Here is a 6000-nt window from a genome sequence, read left to right on the forward strand (position 1 = left end):
GGAAGTCCCTGTTCGGGCCAACCGGCGCCTCAGTGGAACTTCCAGTGTCACAATACCAAGGGGCGTAGAGTGAGCACTGAAAGGTTCCACACAGTCACTTTACCCAACTCTATTGCTATCCATTGTCAATGAGTCTATGCTTTTGACTTTATCATTATTGTTATTATTATTATTATTGTTATTGTTATTTCTATTATGATTACTATTATCATTGTTATTATTACTATTATTATTATTATCATTATCATTATTATTATTATCATCATCATTATTATTATTATCATTATTGTTATTATTATTATTATTATTATTGACCTTTTTATCATCATTAATATTTCTCCTCGTGGCAGATTTTTTCCCTCGCCAGTGCTTTTTTTATTTAGCATCACACTGATTGATGTTCTTGTACATTTGCATCACATCGCCCAGAACAGACGTGACAGGAAATCTTTGTCCATTAAGGTTGACCTTGCGTCCCGGAGTGTGCTTTTCGTCTTGTTTTGTCTCCCAACAGAATATATGATTCATTTCCGTGACACATCCTAAGTTGCGGGGGGTGGGGGGTTCCATCCTATTTCAATTAACCCCTTTTGTACCGGGTGTTGGCACTCTTCCTTTTATTCTGGTTGCCGTTAAGATAACATTCAATTCCGTGGCGGTACGCAGTGGAGGGGGAACCCTGAATTTCCTCCTCTTGTTCACTGCTTACGTGGCAAATAGTTCATCCACATTTTCCCTTTCAATATTTCTTGCTTGTAATTCCTCAAACTCTCTCTCCTAATTAATTAAACAAAACCTAAATAATTCGTGAATGAAAGTAAGGATATGGTTAATATATGCTCAGAATATACAGGGAAATATTCAAGGACCTGACATTTCCGTTTTCCTTCAAAATCAGTTAGCCCGAAGCCATGTGTAACCATGATAGGTATGATTATTTTCTGCGTTATATTTCGTTGTCAGCTGCACAACATTATTGTTTATTTCATGAAGTACTGTTGCTAAGAAGGAAACAGATGAGTAATCCGTCGTATTTAGTGAGTGACCTTCGATCCCCATTGTCGACTTTCTCTGTTGCTGTTCTCACGACCAACGCGCCCCACAGTTACACAACAATAATTTGTATATATCAGTCCTGAATACTCCCTTTGGTATATGAATAAATAAATGAATAAACACATTAACAAATAAACGAATAAACAAACAATCCTAAAGACAGCTATCGTTATATTCATAAGGATAACTAAAATAGATAACAACTACATATATGTATTGGCTTAGTAACTGACGTTATCATCAAGACAAAAAAAAAAAAAAAAAAAAAAAAAACTGTCTCCCCAACCACCCCCACTCCTCCTTTTAGGACATCTTATCTGACGTTGTCCAGAAGGCTTGTTTCACGTTTCATCGAAATAAGTTGTTTATAATTTATATCTTTCGTAAAACTGATGGTTAAGTGTGAAGTGAAATACATATCTTGAAACAGTTCACAGTTCAGTGTGTGCTGCCATCTAGGTATGCCACCATGAATTTGTGTACTACGTCATCAACACGTCTTTATCAGTGTCTCAGATATAAAAGTGAATTAGACTGGATTTGCATTGCCATAGAACTTATTGGTTTCCTGACCGAAAACATACATATAGATATTAAGGGATTTACGTGAATTATGTACACGTGTGGTGGCGAGATTCACTATGTAAATGACATTTCGTGCTTTTGCGTAATCAATTGAAATGGTGTGTTTCTGCTATTCTTCTATTCTGCTAATTCATTTTAGATCTAAAGTCACACAACCAGAGGAGGTTTTAGTACGTTCTTGCCTGGCCTGACCTCCGTACATCTGCAGGTGTCGGGAAGGTCGGCACCACGACCTCGGCAGACTTTTTACCATGAAGACAAATACAACAGCACACACACCGAATAGGTTATATCAATGGCGTGTCTGGCGAAAGGAGTAGTTATAATGGAATGGATAGTAAGACTGTTTAATGTGTGACTAAAGAAGGGAAACGTTCCAATATGCTAAAGGTATAATTTCACATGAAAGGGAATAGAGGACAAATGTGAGTGAAGTAGTCTTAGAGGGATCAATCTGTTAAGCGTTATTGCTAAGGCGAATGGGAGTGTGTTTATTGAAAGTAGTAGAAATGGAACTGAGGAAGTAATTGGGGAAAACAGTGTGCGTTTAGGAGAGGAAGACAGTGCTTATATAAGGTTTTCATTGTAAGTTATGGGAGGATTTTTTGGCAAAAGGTAAAGATATTTTTTGTGTTTATACACACACACACACACACACACACACACACACACACACACACACACACACACACACACACACACACACACACACACACACACACACACACACACACACACACACACACATATATATATATATATATGATATAAGTGGGAGTCGGAATCACAGGAGACTTAGTCTGAGTTTATTCCTGACTAGTTTCTCATACCTGCGAACCTAGTCAGGAATAAACTCAGACTAAGACGCATGTGTTTCCTTCTCCCGCTTACGTCAACCTGTCAGAATGTCTCAACAAATATACTCGTGTGTGTATTTATATATATATATATATTTATATATATATATATATATATATATATATATATATATGTATGTGTGTGTGTGTGTGTGTGTGTGTGTGTGTGTGTGTGTGTGTGTGTGTGTGTGTGTGTGTGTGTGTGATTCACCATAGTCTTCGATCACCTGTTGGACTCGTGATCGATAGCTATTACCCTCCCGGAAGAGAGCTTAGAGTTCATATATGACCGATCTATGGGTAATGCTGTGGCCTTACACGCACACACACACCCCAACTCTCCGCCCACGAGAGTTGAAGTAACGACTTACAGCCCTGGGCGGGATTCGAACCCGGACCGCCGTAGTGGCGGCCGGGAACGCTACCACTGCGCCATTGTGTGTGTGTGTGTGTGTGTGTGTGTGTGTGTGTGTGTGTGTGTGTGTGCAGGCCCCATACACACTTTTTGTGATATATCCTTCATTCATTCACTAATCACCCTTATCTTGCAGGATGTGACAGAAACTACGCCTGTGAACACAACTAGATCTCAATGGGAGCTCCAGCAAAGAATATACTGGGTCAAACATTAATAGAAGACAGCCTCGTTCAAAAAAGTGCAGGACACTTTCGTGCATCAGTTCGTATTCAGAATTCAGGACTAGGTGGACCACTCCGAGAACTACGGGACAGTGGAGAACCTCAATGCAGCCAGTGACAACGGTCCAAGCCATTAAGGACGCCCCAGGAAGCGTACAGCTGAGCTGGTCGAGAGCGTGAGAGAGTCAGTTCAGCAGAGTCCGAAACGCTCTGTGCGCAAGCGAAGTCAGTCCCTCGGTATATCCCGTGAGACTTGCAGGAAAGTGCTAGTAATGGATATAAAGGCCTACCCATACAGAATACAGACGAGGCAGGCTCTTACAGCCTCAGACAAGGAACAGAGAAAGTCTATGGCAGTCAAGATACTGGAGAAGATCCAGGAGACCTCAACTTTCCTTAACCTCCTTTGGACCTCGATGAAGCTCACTTCCATCTTGAAGGAAAGGTAAACTCGAAGACAAATGTCTTCTGGGGGACCTCTAGATCCAGTGAGGTAACCAAGCCCCTACACTCCCCTAAGGGCACGGTATGGATTGCAACCTCAGCCAGAGGGATCATCGAACTATTCTTCATTGAGGAATCAGGCGTGACAGTGAGAGTCACCAAGGAGCGGTATGTTGAAATCCTGGAAACCTTCATGAGTGAGCTGCAGACCCTGTACCCGTCGCTTATGGGGAAGCTCTGATTTCAGCAAGATGGAGCTAGGTCTCACACCTCAAACCTGTCCCGAGATTGGCTGAAAAAGAATTTGTTCGTGTGATCAGTCTGAAGACTGATTTTGAGTGGGCACCTCACAGCCCAGACCTTAGCCCCCCAGATTTCTTTCTCTGGGGCTACCTTAAAGACAGAGTGTACGCAGGGAGACCCAGGACCATCACGGAACTCAAGGAAGCCATCAGGGAGGAGATCAGAGCCATTCCTCGGTCGGTTTGTAAGGACGTCATGGACAACTTTGTGCTGCGCCTCAAGAAATGCACAGAGCTAAATGGAGGTCATCTCGAACACATGCTCTAGAATAAAGAAGAAAAGTCCAAAGACTCTCATGTTTTGATATGATGTTTTAAACACAATAAACTAGTTATCACCAAAGTTTCATTCAATTCTTGCAGAAAATTAAGAAATGAGGCCTATCGAAAGTTGAGGCCCGATTTTTTGAGGATCACCCTGTATATATATATATATATATATATATATGTATATATATATATATATATATATATATATATATATATATATACATATATATATATATATATATATATATATATATATATGCGTGTGTGTGTGTGTATATATATATAATTATATGTATATATATATATATATATGTGTGTGTATATATATATATATATATATATATATATATACACACATACATATATGTATATATATATATATATATATATGTGTGTGTGTGTGTGTATATATATATATATATATATATATATGTATATATATATATATATATATATATATATATATATATATATATATATATATGACATGTCATCTAAAATTACTAGAGAACAGTAACAATGGGCGATAATTTAATTTCAGCGGCGCTTCCCAGACTAAAGTGTACATTTAAAAATAAATTTATTACAAAAAGAATAATAGTGAATTCAATCTTTGAGTTTGTCGAACAATTACACCGGAACAATGACAAATATTTTCTTTGGATCAGATACAGATTAATATTATAGTCACCCATTTAATATTGAAATTTTCTTTGATACTCATTTTAATTTTCTTTAAAAGGTAACCCCGGCCAGAAAACTGAAGCTATAGTAGATATAGAATTTGAGTATTTTTGTTGATAATAACAAGTGTTTCTATCCTTGGAGAAATGTTGTATCGAAGATAATGAGTTATGCAGTTGGTAAAGGGAATATGTAAGGAGGGCAATGAAAAGAAGGAGCAGAAGTTGAACGTGATCAATATAATTTAGGCAACAAGGCAACAGGCAACAAGGTAATTGGACTTTTTCCTCGTTCTCCTTGTTGTTTTACTCATAAGAGCACTGGTCCCCTGTACCCTGCTTCTGGTGCTTCAGGTTATAATGTACTACTTCTTAGTGCTCGTACTAATTGCCCACTCCATCCTTTTATTTATTTATTATAGGTTTATTCAACAATATTAAATACAATTAGACATACATATATACATTTTTTTTTTACAAAATTGGTAGTTGAAAAGGGAGAGCGAGAAGCAAAGCTTATGGGGAGTTGCTCTCCCTTAAGGAAAAAATTATTTTCATTTATTTATTTTTTGTTACATGGTAGTATGGTTACATACACATCTACACACATATATACACGATTGTAGGACAACTCGTCCACGGACACCCCCGCCCACGGACAACCCGTCCACAAAACCGCAAAGCAGGACAAACCCGTCCACAGACACCACCATGGTGACAAGATTTCAAAAAAAACTTTTAGACAATTATTTTATGACCTTTTTTTTTAATGATATTTCATGTTATTTCATTAAAATTTGCTTTAGATGATACATTCTGGTAAGTAATAGATGTGTTTATAAATGTTATGGACATGCTTATTTTAACACCCTAGAATAGCTCCAACTATGATAAAAAAGAAATAATCACACCTGTATTCTGTATATATAAATATGTAAATAAAGTTTAATTGTTCTGCAAATTATGTTTTTATTATTCTTAAAAAAAAAAGTCATTGGACGAGATGTCCATATTCCTGTGGACCGAGCCGTCCCACCTCCCAGTCCCGCGGACGAGCCGTCCGCGAACGAGCCGTCCGCGAACGAGCTGTCCGTCCACGATATACAAACATACATGCATACACATATATACACACACACAATGGCATGCGTCACGGACGTCCGC

Source organism: Oratosquilla oratoria, chromosome 24 (genome assembly GCF_046742065.1).
Source record: "Oratosquilla oratoria isolate Oo_2021 chromosome 24, ASM4674206v1, whole genome shotgun sequence".
Taxonomy (NCBI): Eukaryota; Metazoa; Arthropoda; class Malacostraca; order Stomatopoda; family Squillidae; genus Oratosquilla; species Oratosquilla oratoria.